Genomic DNA, 10,922 nt, shown 5'->3' with positions numbered 1-10,922 from the left:
CATAACATAGGCATCATTTGCATTTCTACTGGTTTGGTGCCAGTTCATAAATTCAGGCTACGGTTAAACTGGAGCTGGCTTGAGAACCTGGAGTAGGATTAGTGCCAGTTCATGGCCTTGGGCTAGTTTGAGGGCCAGATCTAATTGCAGAGTGGGGACAAGATTCTGGGTCTGGCTAGAACTGAAGTTGGAGCTAGTCTGAAAGCCCAAGGTAGGGTGAAGATTGAGACCATCTTGTGGGGTCAGGCTAAGATAAGGGTCGGGCCAATTTGAAAGTCAGGGCGAGGTATAGAGTTGGGAACAGATTGTTAGCTTAGGTGACTTTTAGGATTGGGTCTCGCTTGTGGACTCAGGCGAGGGTGATGGTGGGGTCAGTTTGTGCCTCCAGGCTTGGGTGTGAACCAGTTTGTGGGCATTGGCTGTGGTTAGAGTTGGCACCCATTTGTGGGCCTGGGCAAGTGTTAGCATTGGGCCTGGCTGGAGATCCCATCCAATGTTTAGGGTTATCACTCAGGAGGGTTGAGGCTGGGACCAGTTCACTGCCCCAGGCTAAGTTAAGGGTTGGGGCCCGCTCATGGTCTCATACAGTGTTAACACTCCAGCACGCATCACACACATGTATTCACAGCAATCTGCATCACACTTACAGCTTGAAGCAGAGAGGAAGGGAGTGGGATGGCACAACATTCTTCCTCCTTTCACTTGAGCTCAGCATGGAAGCAGAGGTGCTATGCAGCCTGTTGCATCAGTGCTCTCAATGTCAACAAAGAAGGGGACAGCAGTGCTCCAGATATAGCTCTTCCTTTTGTCCCGCTCCTTATCTCTGGTTCGGATCAGTGCAGTGGGGAGCAGGTGGAGCAGGGGGGAGAGGAAGCAGGGAGCCCCGTATTTTACTTTGTGGGTGTGACCAGTCCGGAATTCTAGGATTCTGAGCACAGCAAATGTGAGTCAAAAATAGATGGCTACCCATTTCCCCCAGACTGTTCCTGATCTCACTTGAAGTCCAAAAATGTATTTTTGCAGTACTACAGACCATTGAAATAAGACAAATCTCTCTCTGAAGCAGACTGGCCATTACTTAAGGTGTCTTGTTTGCCGACTGTAGGAAAAATAACATCAAAACAAGGAGGTATGCAACAATATTTGAAAAGCATGAGGAAACACCTGCAGAGTGCACATAAAAGTCTTCAATCCAACCACACTATTTTCTGCATTCTGAGTTTCTTACCATTTGCCTGTAGTTTGATGCTTTCCCTTAGAATCTGGGGTTTCTATTCCTTTCATAAAGACTCCTTTTACATCAGCTGTTGTGTTTGGGCTCATTTTTTGACATTGGCCCTGTCTCCCATGTTGGTTGTGCTCCAGACCTACAGCTCGCAAGTTTCATAAGGTTGTTTTGACGCAGCAAAAGTTGACCTTTGCCAAGTGCTGAAAGGGGGCACTGTTGAGTAGTTTTGGTTTAAAATTTGATCTACCTTAAAAATATTTATTATCTAGTTGGAGAAATGCCTTCTGGGTTCTAAGGATCTATTTATTTTCACTTATATTGTATTGACTTTAAAGGCAGGTTAAGAAAAAAGCATTGTCAACACACAAGCACATTTTTTGCCTTTCTGAGAGTTGATTATTGGCTTGCATAAGTGTTCCCAGGTTGGAGAAGTCTGCCATGAGTTTAGTTAATAGGATTACAGGGATACAATTGAATTAGATTTGAAAACTCTGTGGAGCAGGGATTATATCTTCATGTAAAGTCAGATCCTCTTAGCTAGTGTACATTGTCATATGGAGCTATGACTATTTAAACCTGCTGAGGATCTGCCCTGTAAAGTGCCATGCCATGCATGGAGCTATATAAATATTAAGATCAAAGTCTTTAAAGTAGCCAGTGAGCTGGCATACCTCAATTTGCAGGTGCCCTTCTTGAGCAGGAGAGCCATTAGCAGAATTCTGAACAGTACTCACTTCGGTGTTCCTGCCAGGAGGATGGACATAACGACAAGTGCTGTGCACATGGGCCACAGGAGTATTAGGATAAGGGGATAGTTAGCTGTCAAGAAATTGTAGCTTCTTCCCAAACCCTGTCATCATTACTGACCAAGCCTTAGGATGTCATGACCTACCCAGTTTCCCCAACCTGGAAAGATTACAGCAGGGTGAAATGTTAGATGGGTGTTTTGAGGGTAAAGCACAAACCTATTGTTAAAGGGGATGGGTTAAAAAACACAGGGTGGAAAAACAAATGTATTTATTCTCTTTGCAGGAAATGATTACATCATGTGTAAGATGTTAAGCGACTCATTCAAAGCTCTGAAATGCTTCAAAAATAGTTAGTGTTGGGTTTTTTCAATTATTCTGTAAAAATCAGAGTCAAATCTTTGTTTTCAGTGCTCCTTGACGCTTTGTTGTATACCAGTATTTTTAAGACTACTTCAAAAGCCTCCCTTCACATAAATCATGGATCATACTAAACAGACAGACAGATAATAGAGGTATTTGTAGCAGTGTTTTCCTGGTCATGTCAAATCCCTTTTGCACTCAGGGGAAATTCTAGGATGAATCTGTTGTTGCCAATTGTAGCAGGGTGGCATGCCCCATGGCCTGAGGCTAAGCCAACCCTGATTACCCCATGAGCCCCCCTTGAAGAGAATAAGGTAATTCAAATATAAAAGGCTGCGGAAAACGATGGGGAGGGTGTGGTTGAGAGAAGCTCAGGAATTAGAAGATGCAGGAGAAGGAAGCAAGGTCAGACAGCTGAGTTCTCTAGCCGGAAAGGGCTGGGGACTCTCAGCTTCAGACGGAGCAGACTGATGGAGAAAGAGCTCTAGATGTGGCTGAAGAACTGGAGCTAGCTCTGAACTGTTGAATTATGATTTTGGACTTTATGCTGAGGACTCATTGAGGACTGGTTGGATTATTTTGTGATTCAGGACTCTGAGGTCAGAGCTTTATTTGATATTAAACCAGCCCCAGCATGGAGTGCTGTGAGCAGCAAGAAAGACTGTATGGAGTGTTTAAGGGGCCTCCAAGAGTGGGCTAACAGGGGCAGGGTACCTGTGAAGTGACCCCTAGCCATGAGGAGCACTTGCTAAATGGCCATGGTGCTACACCTGGGAGCTCTCATCAGAAGTGACTCCCCTCTGAGACACAGCTCACCCCACTCATGCAAATACCCTTGCTTATAGAAAGCACAACCCATCTCCCTCGCCTATGAGAACATGCTGCCCCAAGGGCTTTGTGGCGAGAGGGAGGAACCCTGTTCCTATAATATAAAGCCTACTCTTGGTGGCTCAGGAGTGTCAATGAGACCATTCACTTACAAAGCGGGGTGGGGAGGGGAGGAGTGCAGAATATGGGGGAAAGTGGGGAGAGGAGAGGGCCTGAGGTGTCTTGCTCACTCAGTGAGTAACAAGGAGATTTGGGAAGTTGAATTCAAAGGCTTTCACTTGCTCTGAATATCTAACATAGGCATTGCCTCCAATTCTCCATCTTTAGTATTTAAAAAACAAAAAACAAAAACAAAAAAAAACCTACACTGAGCCTAAACACCAGACTGATATACACCAGATTTTGATTTTTGACTGACAAATACAGACCTGAGCTGACCTCAAGTCTCCTTCCCAGGCTGAACCTGCCAAGAGTGTGATGACTCTGCTGCAGATGGGTCAGTTATGCCCCCTGGTGGCCATGCTCCTACAGCTCTCCTACCGGCACAAGCCTCCCTGTATTGTGTCTGGCATTTTCTCTTGTTATTCTCCCCTCCCCGCCCCAACTCCTAGGGACTCTTCATACTCAGATTCTCCTCTGTGCAGTAGAACTCACTTCTCCATGAGCAGTAGTTGTCAGAAGAGGTCTGCAGAACTCCCAAGAGCCATACTCCCAAGAGGCCATATGTGGCTATGACCCTGTGCAGAGGCACTGGGCCTCCATGTGACTAGCCTTGGCCTCCAATATATTCCCCCAATATCCATGGGGATCTTGTGGTTTGGGGAATGGGGGAAGTGAACTCTGTTACATCAAAGATGCAGGGTCAACCCTATCCCCTGACAGAATGAAGGGCAAGCTCAGTTGCCAGCCCTTTATACAGGTGCAGCCCACGTAAGGGAACACAGGAACCTAAAGAAAGACATTACCCCTGTCACTTCTCCAGAAGGAAAGGAGCAAGTCAGGATCCACAGTTTCACCAGTTGACTTTTGATTCCAGACTTCTTAGACCACAAGCCCAGAAAACAAACTGCCCTCTGGCTAAAAGGGGCCCCCTAATGACAGGGTTGAGGCATAAAGGTAGGAAGCTTCTTTCACGTTGTCCCTTCTCTGTGGCAAAAGAACTTCTTTTCCGAGGGGCTTATCAATCCATTGCCACTCTTCTCTAGCACAAATGAGGAGGAAGGGGACAGAAAAGAGAAGAAATGAGAGCAGGAGGAACAGCCAAATTCTGTACTGACTTAGACTTTGTGCAGCCTTCTTAAAGATAAAGGGTCAAATCCTAGCCCCATTGTAATCTATGGGAATTTTGCTATTGCCTCAATGGTGACCAGGGTTCGGCCCAAAGTTAGTGGGTTTGCACAAGGTGTAAGAGCAGAACTTGGCCCTTAGAAATTGGAGAGAGAGAGTGCCTCTGTAGAGTGATTCATATTTAGAATTATCAGCCCACAATAACTGCAGTGTGGAGGAAAGCTATGTTTATCCAAGAAAGCCCACGAAAGCTTATGCTCTAATAAATTTGTTAGTCTCTAAGGTGCCACAAGTACTACTGTTCTTTTTGCGGATACAGACTAACACGGCTGCTACTCTAAAACCTATGTTTATCCAAGCAACTGGCTACATTTATCTGGAATGCCACAGGACCTGGATCTCTTAGGGATAATTTCTGTGCTGCAGAACAACATCACAGACCCACATTTACCACTTCAGGATCTGATTATACCCTTTTATTGTAAATTTCTCTCTCCACTCCTGCCACCTCCTCTCCAGAGGACTGAGTTCCCTGTCAACACTGAATGCCTTCAAGGCCCTGCAGAACTCCTGCCTTTCCTTCTTATCCACCCTTGTTTCTTATTGTAAAACCCCATCCCCTCCATTCTGTCAATGATGCCAGCCTCACTGCCCTATCTGCCAGTGTCAGGATTCTCTCCCCACTCTGAACTCTGGGGTACAGATGTGGGGACCCGCATGAAAGACCCCTAAGCTTATTTCTACCAGCTTAGGTTAAAACTTCCACAAGGCACAAATTCTTCCTTGTCCTTGGATGGTATCACTGCCATCGTCAAGTGAGTTAGACAAAGATTCAGGAAAAGGACCACGTGGAGTTCCGGTTTCCCCAAAATATCCCCCCCAAACCCCTTCACTCCCTTTCCTGGTGAGGCTTGAGAATAATATACCAACCAAATAGCTAAACAAGGTGAGCACAGACCAGACCAGACCCTTGGTTCTTAAATCAGGTTCTTAAAAACAGAACTTTATTATAAAGAAAAAAAAGTAAAAGAAGCACCTCTGTAAAATCAGGATGGAATGTAATTTTACAGGGTAATAAGATTTAAAACACTGAGGATTCCCCTCTAGGCAAAACTTCAAAGTTACAAAAAACAGGAATAAACCTCCCTCTTAGCATAGGGAAAATTCACAAGCTAAAACAAAAGATAAGCTAACGCATTTCCTTGCTATTAGTTACAATTTTTGTAATCTTGGATGCTTATTTCAGGTAGAGTTTTAGGAGATGGTTTTTCCTGCCCTGGTCCCTGTCCTGGAGAGAACAACAAAGAGAGCACAAACAAAACCTCCTCCCACAGATTTGAAAGTATCTTCTTCCTTTATTGGTCCTTTTGGTCAGGTGCCAACCAGGTTATTTGAGCTTCTTAACCCCTTACAGGTAAAGGAGGGATTTTATGCTACCCTTAGCTGTATAGTATCAGAGGGGTAGCCGTGTTAGTCTGGATCTGTAAAAAGCAACAGAGAGTCCTGTGGCACCTTTAAGACTAACAGATGTATTGGAGCATAAGGTTTCGTGGGTGAATGCCCACTTCGTTGGATGCATCCGACGAAGTGGGCATTCACCCATGAAAGCTTATGCTCCAATTCATCTGTTAATCTTAAAGGTGCCCCAGGACTCTCTGTTGCCCTTAGCTGTATGTTTATGACAGCCAGTTTCTTCCACAACCCTCTCTCTGCTTTCTTCCCTAGTTCTCCGATGCTTGACAGGCCTTTCCTGAGCTGGTCCACAAAGGCTCTATCTTCTCCTCATTTAAATCCCTCTTGATGCCCCAATTCTTCCAGGATGCCTGGAAGGAACTAGTCTGATCCAACTCTCATTGAAGTCAATGGGAAGACTTGTATAATGTCAGTGGAAGTTGGAACAAGCCTCCAGTTCTTTATCTATCTGAATTGAACTGTTCCTCTGTGTGGAGGAAGGAGACTGAAATAGGGAATTAGTGTGAGAGAAAGATGAGAGCTGAATTATGGGGGGGAAGCCAACCCCAAGATCAAAAAAACCTATCATATCCTGATTGCTTTGCTTGTCCATTGCAACCCTAGCCCCATCCTCTGCCTGCCTTTTTGTTTTGCTCCTCAGGATGTGATGTCTCCATGGTTGGAACAAATTTAGCACCCAAAATTGTGCTACCACAATCTAAATAACAAATTATTATAACAGCAGTGGGACTGGTAGGGCTCACCTCACTAAAAAGAGGTTCACAACTTCTCCATCACAGATCTGGCATTAGAGTTTTGTGTTTGTCGCCAGCAATGGCCTCTGGCAAAATCCTTGTTGGTGGTTGACACATCTAAATGAGAATTCCCCCAGGAGCTCAGCACATCCTTCTCAAGGCACACATGACTTGCAGGTGTGGTACCTGATCCAACTGCATCAGGAATTTACTTGTGTTCTCTAGCTTCTGAAGAAAGCCTTGCCCCTCCCAAGTGCATGCATTACTGCAAACTCCCCTGCGCCCCATAGTTTTCCTAAAGTATTATTCTTCACATGAACTCTTAGCAATCCACATGACTTCAGTATTAATGAAGCCTGTTGTTTCTTCCCTCACCCCCCCAGCCAATGTAGAACTTTGGGCAGAAAGTGAAATAGCAGCCCATTGCACAGCAGGACAGGAAAACAAAGACATGCCTCTGTCTCAGCAATTGTGCTGAGTTAGCAATCTCTCCTGCTGGGCAATTACAATGCAGAAAACTTCAATGCTAGCAGCATTTGGGGACTACTACTCGTATATGTCAATTGGCTCTTAACTACAACGCATAGTTTTTAACTGTAGATGTCTCAGTAGGACGTCAGGCTGCTTGTCCTTGGATGTTCACATTGTCACTCATGTAAGGTGGGCACTTCCCTATCTATGTGCTGGTTTGAATGTCCCAGCTGTGGACATCCTATTAAAGATAATTTAGAAAAGTACAGAAACTATTTGTACCCTTTTGATTTATTTATGCTGCATAAAGAGGACCTGAAAGGCCTTAACACTTCTGGCTTGTCTCTTACAAAAGGAGTTCAGATCTTATCTATGCTGTCTTTCCTGAAAGACCAGGGGTGAAAGTAACTTAAAGGACTTACTGGTACTCCGGAGTCCTTAGGAGGGGGCGGGGCCTCAACCAGAAGAGGCGTGGCCTCTACTGGAAGAGGCGGGGCCTTTAAATCCCCAGGCACTTTAAATCACCATCGGAGGGGGCCCCGTCCTCTGGTGGAGCTTTAAAGGGCCCAGGGCTCCACTGCAGTAGTGGCAGCTGGGAGCCCTTGGCCCTTTAAATCACCGCCCGAGCCCCCAGCTGCTGCTGCTACCCCAGGGCTCCAGCCGCGGGGCTCAGGTTGCAATTTAAGGGGCCCCGGAGGGTAGCGGCAGTGGGAGCCCCGAGCCCTTTAAATCACTACCCCAGCCACACTGCAGGAGCCCTAGGGTAGCAGCAGCAGCTGGGGGCTCGGGCAGTGATTTAAAGGGCCCAGGGCTCCGGCTGCCGCTACCACTCCAGGCCCTTTAAATCATCCCCAGAGCCCTGCTGCCAGAGCCCTGGGGTAGTGGCGGCAGTGCTCTGGCGGCAAATTAAAGGGCCCGGGGCGGTAGCAGCCACCAAGCCTCTGGCCTTTAAATCGCCGCCCCCAGGATAGCCCTCCAGTAGCCGCTACTGCCCTGGGCCCTTTAAATTGTCCCCGGAGCCTGCCGGAGCCCTGGGGAGGCAGCGGCGGGGTTCCAGCGACTATTTTAAGGGCCGGGCTGGTAATGGCTGCCGCAGCCCCGGACCCTTTAAATAGCTGCCAGAGTCCGCCGCCACTTCCCCAGGGCTCCAGCAGCAGGGCTCTGGGCAATTTAAAGGTCCCAGGGCTCCAGCCACTGCTGGGAGCCCCAGGCCCTTTAAATTGCCACCAGGGGAAGCCGATCCGCCCCGGTACAGCGTACCGGCTTACTTTCACCTTTGTGAAAGACTCAATGGGTGCAGCTACAGTAGTAAATTTAGTGTCCATCTTACAAAAGAGCTGGCATTGATGCAGCTTCAGCAACATTAAGGTGCTACTGTAGAAAGGAATCTAACAATCGGTTGGTTTTCATCATCTGGTAGAAAAAACATCTGAGTCCTGTCTATACTGACACTTACAGCTTTGTTACACTGGTGCTGCTGCACTGTTGGGGGCAGGTGCTGTGACACAAATACTAATTTCTGTTGTGTGTGTAGACAAAGGCTTATGCAGGATTGGCAAACTACCAGGTTTAAGACCTCACAGATACCATGGAACTAAACTCTGATTAACTGAGAGGGGAAAGGATAGTTAGTCAGGCTAAGCCCTCTTTGCTTTGGGTTTGCTTTTGTTTAACTCAAAGGCCTGAGATGGAAGGAGAGTTATTCTATTACAGTTTCAGCACCCTGATCTTGCAGTTAAGGATTGAGAGGGCTCCTAGGCCACCTCTCTAGGCCCTCTGAGAAAGACTCTTGCACACCAGGAAAACATGTCCTGACTTTTCTGATATTTCTAAAGGGGGGCAGGGAAGGAATCTTATCTTTTGAAAAAAGAAATCTTCAGGTCTCCTTTGTTTGTGTTGCTACTCTGATGCTGACCCTAAGCATAGGGCTTGGCTACACTTGCAAGTTAGAGTGCATTAAATCAGCCCTGGGCACCCTAACTCCTTAGGTGTCCACACTGGCAAGGCACTTAGAGCGCCTGAACTCTGCAGCTGGAGCATGCCTAGTAATCCTCCTCCACGAGAAGGATAAAGCTTGCTGTGCCCTGGCTGAAAGGCCCGGGTGTTGCATTACTGCACTGTGATTGGCCTCCGGAAACGTCCCATAATCCCCTGAAGTCAAGTGGTCACTCTGGTCATTGTTTTGAACTCAGCTTCAGGCATGTGGATATCCCCTTTCTGACAGCTGGCATGCTTATCTGCTCCTGGATACAAAGCAAACCATTACTGTGGAATGCTGCTGCTGCTGAGGGGTGTGTGTGTGAGTGAGTGAGTGAGAGAGGGGGGGGGGTCTGCTGCTGTCTGAACTTACAAGACAGCATGCTGACACAGTCTCTGCCCCCCAAAACACAGTTTCTCCTGCCACATACACACAACACATTCCCTGTCACACTCCACTCCCCCACCCCCATTTGAAAAGCACACGGCAACCACTTGCACACTGGGATAACTACCACAATGCATTGCTCTCTGTGGCATTACAAGAGCTGCTAATGTGGCCACACCACTGCGCTTGCAGCTGACAGTATAAACACACGGCAGTATTTTCCCTGCTGCTGTCTCTGAAGGCTGACTCCCAGCACTCTACATCTGCAAGTGTAGCCAAGCCCTATAGACAAGGGAAAATCAGGGCTGGCAGTACTTGAGTTACCTGGTTAATTAGCTCAGCTGATGCACACCTTTGCATGCCCTTGTCTATACTAAGAGGCCAGCAGTGCACCAATGCAGCTCCGATGATTGCTGAATCAGGGCTGCTCCTAATTGGCTGTTTACATTTAAGCAAAAAAGGTCACAAACCCAAGCTTGCCTCTTTAGGTCACCTTTAAGGTGCTCAAATAGCCTAATGACTCTATTGTAGAGGAGGTGGCAGAGCTGTATGGTTTGGCCTCTTTGACATGCAAGCATTTTAAAAAGCAGAGGCTGTGAGATAAAGATTCCACTCCAGGTATCCTGAAAGGCCATTACATGGGGCAGCCTGTTCACTTTCCATTTTCCCTGGGGCCTTTCCAGAGGGGACTCAAAAAGGCCAAAGTGTCTGGAGAAATACTTAATATACAAGATTTCAGTATTGCCAGATGGTTTTGTTTTCACTGAAAGCAAGAGTGAAGCATCTGTTTATGTTCCTTATCTCAGGTTATCCTGTCTTCCTTGAGAGAGGTCAGATTCTCTTTGAAGGCCAGCCTCACAGCTGGAGAATTAAATCTGCTCTAGCCTTTAGCATTGTAACAGAACTGCCGTGCTAGCTGGCTAACCCTGGGAATGTGACAATAGCACAAGATGTGGCAAATACAACATGGAAAAGAAAAACCAACAAATCCAATCAAATAAAATTAATCTGTACAGAGCTGTGGAGGGAAGCGCTTGAGCTGGCTTGCTGTTTGACCTGCTGCCTTCCTAGGCAGGCCCAGAGCAATTCCTGCCTACCTGTTAGATAGGATGCCATTCACAAGACTGTATGTGTCATGTAACAACTGGTCTTCTGGAATAGCTTGTGTTGTAGAAGCCCAAATTACCTGCACTTAAATACAACTGCTAACTGCACAAATGGCCTCTGTGCTCTGCCTCTGTCAAAGGAAATTTAGGAGCCCAATTCAGCTCTGGGGGTGGTAGTTTTACAACTCACAACTGAAGTAAACAGCAGTTTACTCTCCAGCTGCTCACCAAGATCTACTAAAAAGGAAGCTGTTTGGTGTTTTAAAATGTTTATTATGGTCTCTGAAGTCTTCCAATATATTCTTCTTGCACTTTTACCTA

The sequence above is a fragment of the Trachemys scripta genome, chromosome 7 (genome assembly GCF_013100865.1).
Source record: "Trachemys scripta elegans isolate TJP31775 chromosome 7, CAS_Tse_1.0, whole genome shotgun sequence".
In the NCBI taxonomy this organism is placed as follows: Eukaryota; Metazoa; Chordata; order Testudines; family Emydidae; genus Trachemys; species Trachemys scripta.
This window is presented reverse-complemented; position numbering follows the sequence as displayed.